The sequence below is a fragment of the Myotis yumanensis genome, unplaced genomic scaffold (assembly GCF_028538775.1).
Source record: "Myotis yumanensis isolate MYYU_CA2020_CCGP unplaced genomic scaffold, mMyoYum1.0.hap1 SCAF_12, whole genome shotgun sequence".
NCBI lineage: Eukaryota > Metazoa > Chordata > Mammalia > Chiroptera > Vespertilionidae > Myotis > Myotis yumanensis.
In genome coordinates, this window is record NW_027223763.1 from 22119039 (window position 1) to 22139860 (window position 20822).

Genomic DNA, 20822 nt, shown 5'->3' on the forward strand with positions numbered 1-20822 from the left:
TAGGAGGACAGAGCAAAGACCCGATACAAGAGCCCTGAGGGGAACCACAAAGGAAGACCATACTACTCTGAAGGAATCGTCCCCAAAGTGCTGAAGGAGAAAAAGAGAGGCTCAGGGCCTAAGAAAAAAGGGAAATCTGGAACATTTTCTAGGATTTCCTCTCTCTCTCTCTCTCTCTCTCTCTCTCTCTCTCTCTCTCTCTCTCTCTCTCCTTATTCTCTTATTAATATGTTGGATAGAAGGAAAGCTCCTGGCTAAGAAACAAAACAATCCCTCATCCCAGAAATCACAGCCAGGAATATGAATTCTTAACAAGTGTCAAAAAGCATTCTGAATAAGGAGAGAAGAATGCAGATATATCACTTCTGTTATAAGAAATGCTTGTGTTTTTTTTTTAATCCACAGAGTCCAATTATTTTCTTTTCAAACTTACATCTATTGTTACACTTACTAATGGATCTGAGCTGAGGGTATTATTTCTCTATTAATTTGAATAGCTAAAAAATATCTGTAATATTTCTCTCCCTCTCTCTTACTTACCTTCTATCCCATACTTTCCATCTAACGGGGGAAGTGGTTTCTATGTCCTTTGTCTTCTCTGTCCCTTTGCCTCCTGCTTCTAGAGTAATAAAATACAGCGTTAGTTATTTAATCCCATCCACCTCTTTCAATACACACTCTTAAACAGGAGGACAGGGTGGAGACAGGAAGGATTTCCAAGCAATGGGAAACCATAGGAGCAGAGACACGGAAAGTTTGTGGAAGGGGGACTGGATAGAAATGAGATAGGGATGCGGGGCCTACAATTAGTCTTCAAAGGCCTCCAAATGTCATATTTGCAAAGGTCTTTGTAGGTTTTCTTAAGGAACTTTGAGGAACCATTTCTTTTTTTTCCCTTTAAATATATTTTTTATTGTTTATAGTATTACAGATATCGCCCATTCTCCCTCCCACACCCCCACCCTAAACCATTTCTTTGTAAGCAATAGGAAATGATAGAAAGCTTTGAGGAGAAAACAGAATTGATTAGTTTTGGGGGGCGGGGGTGTTGGTTTGCTTAGCTTCCTTCTCCCGCCTCTGCCCCCAACCCCTGCAAGCAAAAATCGCTCCACTGTGCAGGGAAGATAAATAGGAAGGGGAAGAAACTAAAAGCAGGCAGGAACAGCCATTTGGAGGTTACTGCTGTACAGAAGCCCAGGCATTTGGCTTGGGCTTAGGCAGGGGTAGGGGCGGGGAGGGGAGGGATGGTGGACATGAAGGGCCAGATTTCAGAGATATCGACCTGACTTTGGTGCTTTTTAGAATGAGAAGAGAAGGATAGGGACAGAGAGATGAAAAGCTAGGCAACTAGGACTATGATTTCCCCTAGTCAGTGTGTGGATGATGATGTCATTAAGTGAAATAAAAACTAAAATGCAGGTGGAGGAGGGAGATTTGAAGGGAAGATTTAAAAATAAACTTGGCGTTTATTTGCAGAATATCCCGTTCAGTGTGGTGCTGGTAAATGTCAACAACTGGCTTTCTGAAAAAGGAAAAGAAAAGGAAGCCCTGATTGTGTCCATTTCCAATGGGGTAAAGAGTCCCACCACTGTCCGATTTTAAAGTAGCTCAGGGGGAGGCACTTATTGCTGAAGTGGGAAGATATATACACATGCAGGTCTTCTGAGCTGGGCTGAACCAGACTCCAGCACACTGCTGGTCCTGCTGGATCCTCTGTGCGTCCAGGAGTTCAGCAGGAGGTGAGAGCTGGTGATGCAGGGTTTAAGTGGGGCCATGGGCGTGCAGCACGTAGAAATAAAAAGGAAACCAGTGTTGGGGGACATATGTATATAAGGAAAGAAGAGTCAGGAAAAGAGCATTCACAGAGAGACAGGAGAGGCAGGAGCCAGATTCCAGGCAACAGGCGAACTAGTTTCAGGAAGGAAGGTGTGGTCAAGAGTGTCAGATACCAGAGATCAGGTGGCCTAGGCACTTAAAGGAGGTCATCAGAGTACCAATTAAGCAGGTCTTTTTTTTTTTTTTTTTTTAATGATAAAAAAATGCACTTGGACTCTTTTTAAGGAGGTCACTAATGAATTTGGACAGACCAGACTCAGTGGTGGGGAGAAGAGTTTGTCTGAAATGGGCTGGAGAGGGAATGAATGGAGGGAGTAGAGATGAAGTCTTTCCAGCAGTTTGGCTCTTAAGGGAAGAAAGACGTGCAGGGAGGCAGGTTGGTAGTTCAGGGGACTCTATCAAAAATTCATCTATAGTCCAGACTAATTGTTGATCCCAATGACAAGTAGAACAAACATCTTACTCAAGTCCAGAAGCAGTAATGGTTTTGAATCTTGCTTAGATGACAAAATGGGAGTCATATCAATACAGAAGGGGTTGCATTGGTCCAATTAAATTGAGTTTGTAGGTATTAAGAGCCTATGTGATACGTGGTTTACTCCACAAGTAATGGTGATTCCTCATTTTTTAAACTTTGAACATCAATTGCTTGATGATACATTTATGTGTCTAACCATGTATTGGAGTTAAACTGACTCAAATATGAACTGTAGGTGCTTTTACTAGCATTCTGCCTTATATGAAAGAAGGATTAACTATTATTTTTTATTTTATTTTGAGGCACCTCTCATTCTCTAGGAATGCTCAGAAAATCCTGCAATTAACTCTTTTTAATTGTAGCAGATTCAACTTGACGTTGTTTTTTAGAACACTTGTTTCTTTATTCTTCATTGACTTCCTGTAATGCTCTATTCTTTGTAGAGTTTCAGGAACCAAACAGAATACATACCAATCAAAATTACATGTTGTGGTGAACAGCATTTATATTTTAAACAAGGTGTATATATATGTACATTTATGTAGACAAGTTAACAGATATTATATATCAAAGCAATCTCCAAGAAAGCCTTTTAGGTAATCCCTGATTTAAAGGTCTCAATGGCATGATAAATCGTGCTTCTCTGTAGCTCCATGACTTCTAACAAGGTCTTCAAGGTCACAGCTGCCTGAAGGGCCATTCTGTGATTAGAAAATGCCAGGGTCATCTCTGAACAGAACCCCACCCACCTGGGCTACATTTACAGAATCAGCTTCTCCAGAGCAACAAACAGCAACAAAGAAGGGTCTTCTTACTTATTTGGAAAGGGTCATGTGGGGTGGAGGCTTGGAGTTTTGGTGTTGGTGTTAGCAGGAATCTAAAGAGCTGGAGGAAAGTTCTTGAAAGCATACTCAGGAACAAATCAACCTATGACATTCAAGGGAGAGAATTCACACTTGGAAACTTTCTCCAAGGACACATTCTCTTAGGCTCTAACTTTTGGAAGTCAGTATTTTTGTCATATGAATCTGTCACACTTGCAAAGTATGGGCTCATGTCATCAGACTAATGTCCCTGTACCACCTGGCCAAATCATGTAGCCTCATGGGGAGCTTGGGCTCTTTTATTGGTAGAAATCAATGAGATTCATAAATAGGTTTCAAACAATACAGTGTGTGCATATACGAAACGAAGAGGTGACATTACAGATTGTTCTTAGTTAAAAATGATCAAGTTTGGCTTTGAGACCATTGACTTATGTATTTAGAGTCAATGGCTGTCCTCTCTCTGGGGCTTTCATCTTCCTCTTGGGCTCACCTTCTTTCTCCCACATCCTGTCTTTGTGTGATTTGTACAGGATTATTGTTGCTCAATCCCCGGTAGAGCAATCTAAGGGATTACTCTTAGTGGGGGTGTTCTTGGGAACCATAGCCTTCAAAATTCCAAAAGGAATAATTTGGTGATGGAATTTTACATGCTGTGATCAGTGGGTGGGCACGGTGTAGGGAATGGAGAATCAGGGAAACCTAGTCACTCTCCCCAGATCACACTTGAAATGGTAACACCTCCTCCAGGAGCTTTTCTTTATATCTAGAGGGTTAGAGAGATTGCTTCTTTTTTTTCTTTTTAAAATTTTTATTTCAGAGAGGAAGGGAGAGGGAGAGATAGAAACATCAATGATGAGAGAGAATCAGCTGCCTCCTGCATGCCCCCCACAGGGGATCCAGCCGGAAACCCAGGCATGTGCCAGATCTGGAATCGAACAGAACCATGACCTTCTGTTTCATAGGTCAATGCTCAACTATTTAGCCACTGTGGCTGAGCCAGAGAGATCTCTTAACTTTTGCTAGACCTGGAGTTTTATGAGTTTTATGACCATGGGGAAACTTTATAGGCCATGGCTGGTACCTGAAAATGACATTAATAGTCACCTAATAACATCATCTTTGTTTAAAAATACCATTCTTTCAAGGAGCTTAAATGAACAAAATTCATTTTCAGAAAACCCCGGTGAGGCAGGGAGAGAATACATATTTTCTCCATTTTACAGATGAAGAAATGGAGGCAGAAAGCTGTGGATCATGTGACCCCAGAACCTAATCCTCTTAGTCGGGATTGTCCTTTCAAGAGGGACCTCTCTCCTGCACCCTGGGCTTCGGAAGGCTGGGCTCTGGTCCTTAACAAACTCCATCCCTTCCTAAGTGTCAGCAGCCCACAGCACCACGGGGCCATGACGCCAGAGTTTTGGAACCCCACATTTCCTTGACCTTCAAGTCCCAAAGTGTACTTTCCAGGGTCTGCATGGGCCTCCACACAGGTGCATGCACCTGAGCTCAAGTTGTGGCCTGACTGTATGCACGGAGGAAGCTTGTGCAGTGGGGGGTCCACATGCATATACTGGAGGCTCTTCTGGAATATGATGGAGCTGGAAGAGGGAAGAGAAGGGGTCTGGGGCAGGCTCTCGCATTCCACGTTCCTGCCAAAACTCAGATCAAACTGTGAGGAGTCTGAATGTGAACCTGCCCTTCCAGGTTGCTTCTAAGGTTTGATTTATGACTTAAATATTTAGACATAAGTATGTGGGCCTCCACTTGAAATCTTGCCTCTGCCCCTCAAATGTTATGGGCGGTGACGTTGCTCTTGACTGTTAAAAGCCAAAGTTAGAGGAAGAAGTTGGAGATCTGGGATGGTTATATAATTTTACACCAATGGGAGTCTCTAGCTGCACTTTGCAAATCTGTAGAAGCCAAAATACAAGCCTTGTGTATTTATCCCTGGGCGCAGAGCAATACATTGGAAATAAAAAGGGGCTGGTCCCCATGGTTCTGTCACGTGGACTTCCTTCCTTCCCCGGTTTAGCAAGACTCTTTCCATTGGCTTTTCCTGTGACCTGGCAGGCCCAGGCTGGGAATCCCAAAGGCAATAGGTTGCCTAATTGAATATCAAAGTCAGGGTTTATGGTAGAAAAAAAAAATAAAACAACCAGTCAATTCCAGAGGACTGTCCGCACCCTAAGCATTTGAAAGGAAAGAAAGACTAGCAGTGGTTCTCAACCTTCTGGCCCTTTAAATACAGTTCCTCATGTTGTGACCCAACCATAAAATTATTTTCGTTGCTACTTCATAACTGTAATGTTGCTACTGTTATGAATCGTAATGTAAATATCTGATATGCAGGATGGTCTGAGGCGACCCCTGTGAAAGGGTCGTTCGACCGCCAAAGGGGTCGCGACCCTCAGGTTGAGAACCGCTGGACTAAAGGGTTGTTGTCGGGTGGCTTTCAGCCCAATCGCCCAGGAAAGTAAGGGGAAGAAAGCAGCGCAGAGAAGCGATGTCCTCTGGGAAGGAGACAGACAGCCTCCCAAGCAGTCCCAGGCCCCGCGTTTCCGGCTTGCCCTCGGCTGCCAGGCTCTGGCTGGGTCGGGGGGCGCAGACCGAGGACCCGGCGATGCCCGCAGCACCTCCCGAACCCCACTTTTCGCCCGCAGCCGTGCGGGGAGCTGCGGGACATCGCCCGTTTAAGGGGCGGGGCGCGGCTCCACGTGCTTTCTGCTGAGTGACTGAGCTACAAAAACAGAGGCCGGGGAAGAGGGCGGGGAGGGAGGGAGAGAACAGGCTTTGACCGATAGTAACCTCTGTGCTCAGCGCAGCCGAATCTATAAAAGGAACTAGTCGCGGCACAAGCCGGGTAATTCCAAGGGAGACAGAGTGGGGCCGGGACCGCCGAGCCGAGCCGAGCCGACACATCTTCCCCCGGGCGCGGGTGGGCAAGGCAGGGGTCGCCGCAGCACCAGGGCCACCAGAGCCCATTTCTCGGGGCGCTCTGCTCCTGCTCTCCCCCTTCTCCAGAAGGGTTTTTCAGGGAGTGGGGAAAAGAGACGAAGACACAAAAGTGGAAAACAGGTAAGAGGCTCTGCAGTGACTTAGGCGTTATTGTTTGGTTTCGGGGCTTCGGAGGCTTCCGGATGCGCTGGGATTCGGGGACTTTAGTCCGGACCCCCACACCCTCCACCTCTTGCATTGAAATGGTGCGGGGGTACCGTAAATGTGGGGATGTCGTTCTAGAACGAGCTCTGGCGACCCGAAGACGCGGCGCTGCTGCTCTCCGGGCTCGCCCTGTGGTGAGCCCGGGGAGCATCTCTGGGCTTGGAGACCCGGGCGCAGTACCTCAGGGGCAGTGGGTTGGGGGGCTCCTGGTCCTGCTGGGGGCACTGCTGCCGGAGTGGGGAGAGTGACGGGTCCTGCGCCGAGCGCCTCCCTTTGTTTGGAAGTGCCCGGGCCGGCTAGAAACGCCTCTGGGTGCGGATCGGCGGGCGCCCACCAGGATGAATGCCTACACTTGGTCCCCAGTCTGTGCTTTAAGAAGCTGGTCTGAATTGGGCTCTGACCCGGGGGTCCGCCCCGTGCGCCCTCAGACTGGATGGCACGTTCTTGTTCCCTAAGAACCTGCCCGGAGGCGTCCCAAACGGGGTCTGTGGTGACACTGCTCACTTTGTTTGACTTGGGGATCCTGCTCAGTCTCCGTGCGCTCACCGGAGCTGGTGTCCCTGGCGCAGCGGGACGAGCTTTATTATTTTAAAAAACAGAAGATTTAGAAGGAGCGCCTGCACAAACCTGGAGCTGGGGTGCCCATTGCACTGCGCCCCCCGCCCCCGCAGTCTTCCTGCCCTTTGCTGCTAGTCTCTTGGGGCAGCCTAAGACCGGGCATGGATGGAGAAGCCGGGGCGAGATGGTGCAGAGGAATGACCGAGAGTAACCCCGGCGGGCGGTGCAGAACTGAGAGCTGCGCGCCTGGGCTGGGCTGCGCGGTGGGGGTGGGGGTGGCGGTGGGGAGCGCTGGGCCCGGCTGCGGGTGGCCCCGGGGGACTGGCCGGCAGCGCCTCCTGGCCGGGTGGCTAGGGAATTGGCCCTGTGGCTAGAGTGGGGCCGGGCTCTGCAGGGCGTTGTTGCTAGCGGGCCCCAACTGAGATCCCGTGAAGGAGGAAACCCTGGGGGTTCAGATGAAAGCCCTTCTGGTTGTTTTTTGTTAGAATGTTTCCTGACTCCCAGACCTCGGTCATTCGGAAGGTTCTTGCGGCGTGGGCCTGTGCCAGGGTGTGTGTAGGTGCCTTTTTTTTTTCCCAGCAGTTATTAGACAAAAGGAAATAAACAAGATTTTTTTTACCCTTGTCTTTTGCATCATTTAAAACCCAAGGCTTTTCAGTGACACCTCACAAAGTGAGAGGATGGTATATACATTCATGTAATAGAGGACAAATTTGATATTTAAAAAAAACAACAACTTGTTTGTTGATGAAAATCAAGTCATTTTCTAAGGCCGGATCCCCCCCCTCCCCCTCCCCCTCCAAAAGGACCACCTCACAAAATTTTCCAATTTCAAAAGCTAAGTTTTGCTGGTTCTTTTAACAGTAGTTGGGGGCCCCAAACCCAAGTTTTGATCTTGTTTTCAGACAAAACTTAAATCTCAACTAAAAAAGTGCTTATTTTCTCATAAGCACTTTTATTTCAGCCCATTTTTCTCATACCTACCACAAAAATAAGGGAGACTTCATTCTGTTGTTCATATCATTCTGTTGAGACACTTCTCGCAAATCAAAGAAAGTGTGAAAGCATGGAAAAGGTCTGGAGTAGAGCCTCTTCAGAGAGTATACTCATTTCCAAGAACAAAGTTTCCAAAGTCAGCCCGTCCCCCAGATGCTCCTATAGATAGAGCATTAAAATAATTCATGACGGAGAATTTGGAAAACATTGGCCACACAGAGCAAATCGGTATCTACTTGAGCAAAAACAGTAGAATCAGAGTGACCAGCCTTCTTGATGGCCACAGTCCATAATGTAGTCAGAATAATTCGTGAGCCCCCTCGCAAGGACAAGCCTGACATATTTGTAAAGGAGACACCAGTGATATGTGTGTCTCCCCTCCAGATGAACATTTGAAATCTCAACCCTTACAAGTATTTTGATTTACATATAAATTAGAGACCTGTAATGGACACCTGGCACATTTTGACTTAGGGCCTGGTTACAGTTCATGTGAGACTGTGATTAGTCTAGAATTGGGTGATTAGGGTTGGATTGTTTTAAACCTTTGCTCTAGGAAGTCTCAGTGTTTACATTATTAAAAATTAATGAAACCGGATGAAACAGCGGCACAGCTTTTTATCTTCTGTAGTATTTACCTTATATGGAGAGAAGTTGGCAAATTTTTCCAGTTAAATTTTTTAGGGATCTTCCCTCCCATAAAGCAAGTTGCTTGTGCTGTATTTATAGTGATTACAAATTGTTAATATGTACATGATTTAAACTTTTAGCTCCTAAAATAGTTAGATGGACATTGCCTTAGACTCGTTAATTATGAACCTTTTGGGTATCTAGAAAATACCAATAGAAATGTGGTATTTTTCTATAATACTCTCAAATTCAAATACATTTTTATTTACTACTGGCTACTTAAAGAAATAATGCACATATAGTGCTCCTTATGGTCAATAACTCCAGCATCAACTTTTAAATGATTTTTCTGAAAATTTGTTTTACTTAGCTCTTCTGGGAAAGGGCCTATACTAAAAATTGAGACCCTCTTCATATCTGCATGTAGCAATAATCATAAATGCCAAACTTATTGCAGTGTTTATTTAATAGACATTTAAATAGCACTGTGTGCCAAGTACTGTTCCAAATGCTTTTCAAACACTAATTTAATCTTTACAACAAACTGACTTATCATTCCTATTTTGTAGCTTAAGAAACTGAGAGGCTAACTTACTTGACCCTGACCACACATTTTGCAAGTGGCAAACCTAAGATTTGAACCTGACCAGTGAGCTCAAGTTCTTTAACTCTCAAACTAAGCAGTGAGGTCGTACAGTTTCGGCTGCTGCTGGCAGAGGACTTTCCAAGGATGCTTACTGTATTCTGGTGTGTTCATCTGCTAAGTCCTTGTCAGAATCTATAGCCTGTATATTATTTCCCTTGTTTCTGAGTGGGCCAGCCAAATTCTCTTCAGCTTGTTGGGACATTGGTTGCATAGGGATTGCAACACCATGGAAAGAACAGACAGGATTTGCTCAACTCCAATTCTTGGTTTAAAATGAAAAGTGAGCTATTGCTTCAGTCAAATATTTGTGAGTAGGTATATGATCTCAAAGTGTTTCCTTGTGCAACACACAGAAAATGGAAAGGCAGAGTATTTGGCTGTGAAAGTATAAGGAACAGCCTTGGCTGGTGTGGCTCAGTTTGTTGGAGCGTCGTCCCGTGCACCAAAAGGTTGCGTGTTTGATTCCCGGTCAGGGCACATATCTGGTTTGTGGGTTTGATCCCTGGTTGGGGTGCATGCAGAAGGCAACTGATCAGTCTCTCTCTCTCTCTCTCTCTCTCTCTCACAAAAGAAAAAGGGGGTTTTAAAAATTGCTTGTAATACAATAAAATTCCTGCCTGTTGTATCCTTAATTGTGTCATGGGTCATTGAAATAAGCTATTTCTCTGTTACTACCATTACTGTCTAAGAACCAAATTTAGCCTTTTCTTAAGATATTTGTCTCTGAAAGTAAATACAATTCCAAAGTCTACTTTATAAAAGTGAAATAGGATGGGGAATGGTGTAACAAGTTAGAAATAAACTCTTAGAAAACATTTCTTGGTCAAAACATTTATAGTGTTGATTTATTGTATGCTAGATGTTTTATGCATTTTACAGGTGATAATTCAGTTCATTCTCATGAGAGAACCACATGAGGTGGGCACTGTTATCTTCCTTTTACGAACTGAGGTATGGACAGGTTAGGTAGCCTGATCATGGAGATTGTAAGTAGTGGAGCTGAGGTTGCATCCCACTCAGTTTGGCTCCCATGAATTTATCAAGATCAGGGTAGGGACCTGTCACAATTTCAAAGTCTGACAATTGAAGTTCGGACTAGAGGCAAAGAGTGATTTCCCTTTTCATTGGATATTTTCACCTGAAAATAGTTCCCGGCATAGGTAACCAGCATAGATGCTGATAGAGAGGTACGCTTTAGAAGTATTTGAAAGCAGAGAATGAAAAGCTCCTATGTAAAATTGTTTTCAGATAGAGCCTTCTGTTACTCTGCATTGAGATGATAAACTATATTAAAGAGTGTTTAGAATGAGACTTGGATCCTAAAACAAAATAAACTTTGAGATCCTGTCTTTTTTCATTTTGAAAACCTACTTTAAGATCTTATTTAAATGCCCATCCTTCCCATAAACTCTCGTGGATTTGCTCCTTGCCAACAGAGTTAAAATGAACCTATCCCCTTCTCTTTTACTCCCATAAGTTTGGGTTACAGCCCTGTTCATGTCATGTATTTAATTGTGTTTTGATATCATTAACATTTATTTGTCTTCCTTTTGAGTGTATACTTCTCCAGGAGGAGGTCTTTGATTCATTCTCCCCAGTCCTTCATTCAAGCCTTTCGATATGGGATATGGAAGATGTTCAATAAATGCTGACTTGAGCGAGTCAAACAAAGAGAATGGGAAACTAATGTTTGTTTTCTATATTGTAAAAGAATTAAAATGATGGGATAATTATAGAAAAAATTAGAAATAGAGTTGTTGGAGAAATAACTGTAGTTAAGGTTAGGTTTATGATTGAGAAATTTTAGTACATACTTAAATTATCTAGGCCTGCGAACTTTGTTAGAACAAACAATTCCGATTCCATTCAGTTTCATTTCTCTTTTTGAGGCAGCTGTGATTTGAGATACTTTCACATTCATGTACTCTGATTTGCACATTAATTTATTTTTAAAATAAGAATGAGATAATTCACCAAGAAATTTAGAATTTAAGTACTTTTTAGAAACCAAAATAACCTTTATGTATAGGACCTTTTATTCAATATCTATCTATCTATCTATCTATCTATCATCTATCTATCTGTATGTGTTGAAAACTCTGCAGCATTTTCTATGCCAAATCCAACTTCCAAGAAGCACTTGGAAGTTAAAGCATTTCATCTGGCTAGTCCAGAAGTCAACATATTTTATGATAACTGTATTTTGTATGGGACATTTCCTAGGAAGAAAGAATTATATATATATCATTCAGTCAATGGTTATATTTAATAGGTGAAAATTTTTTTATTACCTTGAGAATCTGATGAAAGTTATGCATTCTGTCTTCAGAAAAAATATACATAGGCATGTACACCCCAAATTTTACATTTAATTACTTATACCTACAATCTTACATATAATTATGTTTTGCATATAACACAGTAACCTACAAAGGAACCATGTGACCTTGGGCAAGTCATTTTACTGTTTTGAGATTTAGGTTCTTGGTTTTTAAAATAAAAGAGGCTGAAGTACTTGGATTTTAAGGATCCATCCCTTCAGGCCTTTACATCCTCTAACTCTAGGTTTGCACTTAGGAAAAGGGAAGCTGATCCTTTGATTGGAACTGCCCAGAGTTGTGGCTTGAGGGACATTAGTGTAACAGCTTTGAAAGATAGAGGGGAAACATCCAGGGAAAGCATAAAAGTATTTCCCATGAGAATAATGACGGAAGAAAGGAAGATGGTGGGAGGAGAGGAAGAAGGAAAGAAAGTGGTTGAAATTGCCTATTTATGTGCATTAGGTGGCCACAGACTTGAGTCATAGGACCAGAAGGAAGTTCTCCTCTGAAATACAAAGGAAGGAGTTAGTTCATCTCTAAATTTCAGTAGAGCAAACATGGTATAGATCGACATTGTTCTTACCCTCAACTCACCGTTTGGAGAGTCTCTGTGGAATAAAATGTTTTGGGCTCTCCATCCTGGACATCTCCACTTTGGGTATATGTTTTGCTTCTTAAACTTATATTGCAGTCTTGTTAAGCCAATGTGTGATAAAAAGAAAAACTGACTCCTAAGACTCATTCATCCTCCAAGAAAGGAATGTTAATGTTCATCCTAGAGAAACGGATTAACCTTATAAGGATATTTCTAAATATCTGACTCATTGAGGGTAGCTTTTTAAAGCATTGCCATGAATTTGTTGTTTCAGAAATCATAATAAATTAGGACTAGAAGGAAGAAGAAGGGAGAAAAAGAAGCAAGACTGGGGTGGGGGGCATGGGAGGAGAAAGGAGCTGCTAAGTTGTTTGGGTTTCATATCCTTATCTACACTTGCTTTGCAGAATTCCTATAGGATGCCAGGTTGGGAATAATTGTTTTTGCCAAGAATCAAACCAAGCTGGAAAGAAAACAAATCTGCAAGGGTATGGCAGCTTGAAATGGATTGGCTCTGGTATTTAAATGATACACATTTAACATAAAGGGAACACTGATGGTGGGAGCAGCCTTCCTAGGAAAGGCAGAGAGAAAGTGAATACTCAGACTAATGAGTGTAGATTGACTTGTAGACCTTTGTCCACTCCCAGAGGTAGGTCCTTGTGATGGAGGTGGCAGTTCATCTTTGCTGGGGTGAGGTGTGATCTCTGGTACTGGAAGAGGGAGGGAAGAGGAAGATAGAATATTTAAAATAAACATAATATACATATAAAATACATACATTAAATGTGTTAATATACAAAAAATACCATTGAACTAAAATTCATTCTGCTCAGCAAATATTTTCAAGCACTATATAAAGTACTAGTTGCTGAGCCAATGCCAAGACTTTAAGGATCTGCCACCATAATGACCTTTAGCTTGGCATTCAAGGCTCTTTGAAATAAGACTCTGACCATTTTTTGACAGCTTTGTTTGAGATTGTGCGGCATACTGAAGGGAACTGCACCTGGTTTTCTCACCATTGATTAACACATAGTATGGCTCAATAAGTATTTAACTAAATCTCCATCTATAGGTTTTCTCTGATTTCTACCTCAAGAACACCGTCTTGGCCCCTTGTTGTTCTGGAAACTCACATCCATCCTCAGTGGTTGCTTCTGTTTGCACTGTACCTTCTACTCATGCTTCTCACTGGCTGAAGTTGTACCCATCGAGCATGGGTAGATGAGAGCCCAGTGTGGACTAGGTCTTCCCCTACATTCCTCGTTTAATCTCCACTGTAACCCTGAGATAGGCAACAAAGAAGCCACTCAAGTTATTTAAATTGACTCTCATTTTTGTAATCACCAATATATTTTTTAAAGTTAACTTTATATTGGTCTTCTAAATTGGAAACTGGTGTCAGTTGTCTCAAATAGAAGGTAATTTAAAAAATAATTAAAATAAAGACCACATTATCTTTTAAACAAACTATCAAATAAAATTGCTTTCCGAAGGCACTGGCTGGCTGAGACTTGCTCTTACTTTGTTGAGCAGGGAAACTAGCCTGTGCTAAAGAGGTGTGGAAGAGAAGACCAAACAAAACCTTTCTCTTTAACGTGATAACATTTTTATAAAGGCTAAAGAAGTGCTGAAAAGAACAGAATTTTCTCATGATGTGATTCAGTGTTTAATTCTGTGCCTGTCCATCTCCTAAAATTTTTTTTTTTTTTAAATATATTTTATTGATTTTTTACAGAGAGGAAGGGAGGGAGATAGATAGTCAGAAACATCGATGGGAGAGAAACATCGATCAGCTGCCTCCTGCACATCTCCCACTGGGGATGTGCCCGCAACCCAGGTACATGCCCTTGACCGGAATCGAACCTGGGACCTTTCAGTCCGCAGGCCTACGCTCAATCCACTGAGCCAAACCGGTTTCGGCTAAAATTTTCTAAGTACTGCTTAAATTCATCTTGTATAACTCTCCTGCATTTGGGGAAATACTGAGGTGGCCTATTTTTCAGGTGGTGTGCCGGATACAGTGAGAAGCTAAATAACATATTCATGGTTTACGCATTTCGCCAATGGCGGAGCCGAGGATTCAAACTCAGGTCTGATACCCAAGCTCCAGGCAGTTTTCTTAGACTCAGAAGATCATCTGGTGCAGCCCCTTTGTCATAAAGATATGTTTTCTGTTCTGTGGCTCAAAGTGGTAGAACGACTTGCCTAAATTCACTCCTCTTTTGTGATGGACTGAAAATTAAAATCTTGCCCTCTTGCCTTTTTAATCCAGGCTTCTTTACACCAGAATTTTGGATAATATCATAATGTCCTTTTAGAAGAGAAAAAAGAAACCATCTACAGAAGTCTATCCTTCTCTGCTTAAAATGGAGCCCAAATCCTTGAATATTGGACTGGCCTCATTTATTTATTTCTGTTGGTCCAATCTGAATCTTAAGGGGTTTTTCAACCTGATTTTTTCCTCTCAAATAAAAATTGCTCTTTGGTTGTAGATTCCAATTGGAAGGAAATCACAAAAGTCTTGAACGTTGAGTCTTTTCTTAGAATCACTTCCTTTATGCAAAAGTGCAGAACTCTTATGTTAATTTTGGCCAGATAAGATTGTGATACAAGGCCGGATTCCCCCCCCCCCCTGTTTTTAACTTTAGTGATTGTGTTAATTGTAGTAAGGAGCTTGAGTTCAAGATAAAGAAAGCCTTTGGTCAAATAGTGTTTTTCAGTTGTCAGCCCTGTTTGCAGGATTTGTAAATTTAGGGGTATTGTACCATTTTTCCAGTTTCTGACTCTAGTCACATTACACATGATCACAACATGGTTTTCTCCTCTGCTGAGCAAATGGAGGGTTTTCTGACACTTGGTTCAAATGGCCTCCATTAAGGGGAGTGGACGTGCCCCGGAGGCTGCGGGATACTCTGTCCTCAGGTGGAGCTCCACTTGGGGACTCCCTGGTGCTCACCTGATGTAATCACTTAGCACATGGTCTCTTGGGAGACTGAACCGTTTGGACTTTTAAATGCCACTATAAAACCACAGTTGAAAAAAGGAGGCTGTCAGGAGTTCCACCCCTGAGTGTCCTTTCATCTTTCCTTGAGCACTTACGAATCGGGCACAGAAAATGTTTGATTTGTGAACATCTCAATGATAGTAGGGCTTTCTAGAAGGCATACTCAGAATCATGATAATATTGGAATAAAACAGATCTACTTCTTTTGGGAGAATCCTCCCAGACTTCAAATAATGGAGTTCATATTACCAGTATTTTTTTTTTTAAATAACTAACATCCGTTCATTTTTGTTTTTCAGAATCACAAGTATGTGGATTTAAACTTGTGATTTTATTCCTCTTTCTTCTCTTCATTTAGCCAGGCAGCTGGCAAAGTGGTTTGTTTTGGTTATCACAGAGGAGTTCAGTTATCAAGTTGGGAGGGCAGGGCTAGATCCTGTGCCCCTCTGACTGTTCTGGAACCCTGACTACATTCTCATCTACCTCACCAGGCTGCAGAAACAGAGGTGTCCGGCTCACACGACACATGCCTGCCCTCCCCCAGAGCTGGCTGGTGAAAGAGGACCTTCTGAAGAAGGTTGCTGGGTTTGGTCATAGACTCCATGAACTAGAACTGGACAAGAGCCTGGAGACTAGAGAATTGGTTTGGGCAAAAGTAAAGGGAATAAAGTGTTGAGGTAGGAATCTTGTACTCAGGTGTTGATATGCTTCAGGAAGCCAGTTCTTGACTTGAGCCTATGACGTCAGAGCTCAGTGTTCCTGACCAAGGCTGACGGTGCTGATATTCGGGTTGTGCTCTTATGAGCATGTTTCCAAGGGCTCTAGAACCTCAGTCCCGCGAATTGCAGGCTCTCCTTTGCTCACGTGAAATCAATGAAAATGAATGTCCTTTCCAACAAATTACAGCCGCTTTGAGGAAAGCCAGATGACATGCACTCTTGCCTGAACTCGTGTTTCTTTGAACACAGCTGGAAAATTTGTCATGGTTTTAGGCTACCCGAACCTTTACTTTGAATGAAATTTCTGACTTGTTACTGTAGTGAACCTATTTTTACTATTTTCTGCCATCCCTGTGGTCTGACTTCTGAGGGCTTCATTCTACAAATGTTTGCGGAGCACCGAGTCCTCCTGGGCACTGGGCTCAGCGTGGCAGAGGATAAGAAGATGCTGAGACACGTTAGCTCGCTGCACTTGACTCACAGTTTAGCAGGTTAGCAGGGAGCACCTGATACGTTGGTGCTCTGGAGACGATTATAGGGAGAGCTGAAAAGAAGAGGGAATTATAAGGCCAAATAGGTAATTGACATAGAGGCCGGAGGAAGTAGGGTGGAGAGGAACACCCAGGTGCTGAAGACTGGAAGGAAGGTGGCAGTGTGCCTGCGTGGAACCTGGGGGCTGACTTCCATGAGTGTGGAGGGAATAATATGGGTGAGTGGTGGGAGCCCCCAAAAGGGGGTATTATGGTAAAACAATGGCAGAAGTGGTACTAGAACACCAGGGCAGTGGTCGGCAAACTCATTAGTCAACAGAGCCAAATATCAACAGTACAAGGATTGAAATTTCTTTTGAGAGCCAAATTTTTTACACTTAAACTATATAGGTAGGTACATTGTTATTAACTTAATTAGGGTACTCCTAAGGCTTAGAAAGAGCCACACTCAAAGGGCCAAAGAGCCGCATGTGGCTCGAGAGCCGCAGTTTGCTGACCACGGCACCAGGGTAACCCTTGCACATCCTCCACTGAGCTGGGCCCTGGGAAGGTCTTCAGTTTGTTCTGGAAAGGCCTTTGGGGTTCGGGGGTGTGTGTAGTACCTTCTGTGGACAAAGGAGATGGAAGAGAGATTCCTTTAATAAACTGCCCACTCCGTGCCCCACCCTGGATGAGTGCTTTACCCTGTGAAGTCAGCTGCACTAATCTGCCATTTACTGGAACTGGCTAAATGTTTTATGTGCATTACTAGCTCTATTGTATGGAAAGGATACAGGGGTTCAGAGTCCCTAGGGTCCCAGAGCTGCTGAGTAGCAGAGTCAGGATTCAAACCCAGTTTTCTCTGACTCCAAAACCTCCCTTCTTTCTACTGGATCAGTTAATTTAAGAAAATGAAAAGAGTTAAGAATATTTGGGGGCATTTGCTGCATGGTAGTAGGGGGCCAAACGAAGGGGAACGCAGTGGAGGGATTTGGGTTTGTGTGTCCCCTAAATCCTTTGCGCTTTTCTGTAAAAATAAACCCTTTAGACTGGGAGACGGCAGTATGTCTCAAGACATTGACCCTCTAAGAGATGTAAGCCAAACAAAACAATTTTTGCTGATATAGTCACTAAGTCTTTTATCCTAAAATTCTCTTGGAAAACCTGCCTGCAACAGCAGGGAACATTATCCGATCAAGTTTTTCTGTAACTATGGGGCTGTTGGTGGAGTCTTTTTTGCTGGTGCTTCTATAGCTCAGGGTGTTTGACCAGTAGTTCCTTCTCCCGCAGGTCCCACTTTTATTTTGGCATTTTGATTGTGGTTGAAAAGTTTAGAATTTTTACTTTCTATGACAGGTTGATTTCTTTTCTAGGGGAAAGGTTCTTTGTCCTATGTTCTGCGAACCCCCAACCAGGGAAAAGGCAAATGGCTGTATTGTTTGATGAAGCCCTCCTTTGAAGGTCACTGTGTGTGTGTGTGTGTGTGTGTGTGTGTGTGTTCGTTCAGCGGAAATCAGCAGGGGGAAGAAGGGCTATCTAACCCTTTGTTAGAATTTCTCCATAATTCTACAATGAGACAAGAACTGGGTTACAGCACAGATTTGCTTTCAGAAACCTTGGCCCTTGGTGGTTTTAGAAGTCCCGAGGCTGTTTTAGCAGGTAGAAACTGGAATGTTGAGTGTTGAGTAGGATCTTTGGTTTTACAAATGTCAGTGACATGATAGGAGTAGACTTAAATTTTTTGAGTCTCCTTTAAAATAGAATTGTTGACGCATGAGAAATTAATGCATCTCAAAGGCCAGTTACAGATTTCTACAGTATTCGTGAATCTCTTCTAACTTTTGGTTTTTATGTATTTATTTCATAGCCCTCATTTTGAAAATTAGCTATTAGCAAATAATTTTGTTCAGGAAATTGAATAATGTATCCCAGGATAAAAGAGGAGTGTGCAGTTATCTATAAATGTATTGCTACTAATAGCCAAGTAGAGGTGATGCATTTGGTAATTTCAAAGAAGTCCCTCTAAATTACAGAGTGCTGGCATTGATTAAATTCACTGGATCTATATTATTTAACTGGGTAGTGCAATAGCAGAGTCAACAGGATGGTTGCATTTTATTCTTGGAGGACTTCTTATACTCATTGCCTCCTCAAATTTGAGTATTTAAACGTTATAGTTTAAGTAGAATAAAATTCCGTGGTCTTTCTGCAGGGGTCTAGGGGCCTGATGGCAACTAAGGGCAGTTTTACTTAAATGTGGGTCTACAGGATGGTTGGGAATGTGCAGGGGAATTTAAGGGTTAGTAAGGATGACCTTAGGGCTAGAGAGCTGAATAGCACCTGGAGGCCAGAAAAGTTAAACTGAGGCAGTTAAATTAGCCTCCGGCTTAATAAAGCTGACAGGTCAGCCTGGGGGGAATCACAGGATGACTGAGATCCCCACGCCCCATCTTCCAGCCTGGTCTTCTGACTTTCAGTTACCTCATTAGCCTGTTTCCCGAATGTGGCTATATGCTCAGACACATATGCTCAGAGGCTATGAAAGGACAAACCTTTCCCTAAGTAAGCACATCTGTTGGACTTCCAGGACCCTCCGCACCTCTCTGGAGATGAGATGCACAAACATCTATAATTTTTGCTTTTGCATCCCCACCTCGTGAGTAGGCAATCGGTTGAGCTTCAGCACCAATACATTTTCAGTTTGTATGTGATATGTTAAATCCTGCCTTACATCTCTCTCCTGCATTGTAGGTTCTTGGCTAGCTGTTTATTGATAGAAGGCATGTAGGAACAGTTCCATCAAGAGAATGATAGATGTCAGAAATGTCAACTTCTGTCTCACTTCTGGTAACCATCTGGAAATTTGCCTGACAGAGAAGAACACACACACACACACACACACACTTATTAATTAATCTCGAGTTTCGAGAAATGGCTCTCATAAAACCACTGTTTTGATGGATGAAAATTAGTTGCTCACCGCACATTCTGGATTATGAACTATTCAGAAGAACAAACTGTTGTGGGAGAAATACCGTGGTGGGAAAGGGCATACAGCGGTTGTTTTGAAAGTTATTTCCTGAGAAATCCAGGGGCCAGCTCTTACTCTAGGGGGTGACTCTGGGCAAGGCACTTACTTTTGGGGGAGCTTCAGCTTCTCTGTAGAGTAGAGCAGGTGTATGGTGAGAGCAGGTCTCCAAAACCCCATCGAATTCTTTCTATCTCCTAATACAAGATTTTAATGTTGAAGGAAATGTAATGAAAAAAGAAAAGTGCTCATGTTGGCACTGTTACCAGAAACTTTTAGCTTGTTCAGTAAGACCACTGCGGGCATGTGAGGCCATGCCCTCTAGATTTAGGGTTGAGCTTCCATCTAAAAAGAAAATATAGTCACGGGAAGTAGTTCCTGTTTTTTTTTTTTTTTATTTTGCTAAGTGGGGAAAAACACCCCCCTATCTTGTGCTTTTAGCATGTCTTCCTCTTCCCCTCTCCTTTTTAATATTTCTTTTCTCTCTTTGAAACTTACCTGTGAAGTTCAAAGGGCAGGCCATTTTGGTGAGACGGTATGGAGGGGCAGTGTGGTAGGTGCTGACGGGGGGGGGGGGGGGGGTGGGGGTGGGGGGGGGTGGGGGTGGTGGGGGTGGTGGGTCCTCTCTTCCCCCTTCACACCAGCTTCCTGTGAACGGATATGTTTTTCTTTTGCCAGCACCACTGAGTCTCTCTGGTATTTCCCGTTTTGGTTTAGGAAAACGTTAAAAGAATTCACAATCCCAGCTGTCACTTGGAGACCCTTTTGTAAGTAGCATATGGCCTGCCCTCTTGTTTCACTGTCCCCAGGATGTCTCGGCAGAAAGGAGTCACCCACCCCCTATTGCTTTCTGCCCCTTACTCAGCTTTATTTTTCTGTATTATTCCGACCACCCTCTGCTGTAACCACCCACTGTTTGTCAGTTCTCCACTTCCTTGCTGGAGTTCCTTGAGAGCAGGGACTTGGCTTCTTTGGTTCACCGCTGAATCGCCAGTGTCTAGAACAGCACCTGACACATAAGAGGAACTCAGTCAATATTTGTTGTGGCGAATAGAAGTCTTGTAAAGTTCAGGTTGCAGTTGTTTGTACAGTGAATAGATGGTGAATATTTGATTCACTATTCACCTTCCTGGGGAATTACACAATAATCAAGCTTTACACTATGCAGTTCTTAGGTCTTCCAAGGTGTGATTGGACTTGTGGAGAATGTTAATTGTTATAATGGAAGGCAAGTTCTTATTCTGGTTGCAGGGGTGGAGCCGGGGGGGAGGGGGAAAAGTCAGGCTATTGATGTATATAATTTACATACAATTAAGTTTATCCTTTTTAAGTGAGCAGTTCGGTGATAAATGGGCATAGTTATATAACCACTACCAAAATCGCGATGTGGAATGTTTGCATCACTCTGTGCTCCTTTACAGTCTGTCCTCTCCCCCACCCATAACCACTGCCACCACTCATCTGATTTCTGTCCCTATTGTTCCATTTTGCAGAATGTGAGAATGAGCGGAGACCTACAGTATGTTGTTTTTTGTGTCTGGCTGGTTTC

At 43.1% G+C, this 20822-nt stretch overlaps 1 protein-coding gene across 2 annotated transcripts in view; it reads left to right on the forward strand.

The window, feature by feature from the left end:
- Positions 1-5925: 5925 nt before the first annotated feature.
- The window catches only part of ABCA1 (ATP binding cassette subfamily A member 1), a 114742-nt gene continuing 99845 nt past the window's right edge, over positions 5926-20822 (forward strand). For both annotated transcript variants that reach the window (XM_070431001.1, XM_070431000.1), the window contains exon 1: positions 5926-6216. The gene's annotated coding sequence lies outside the window, so the exon portion shown is untranslated. The remainder of the gene's footprint in view (positions 6217-20822) is intronic.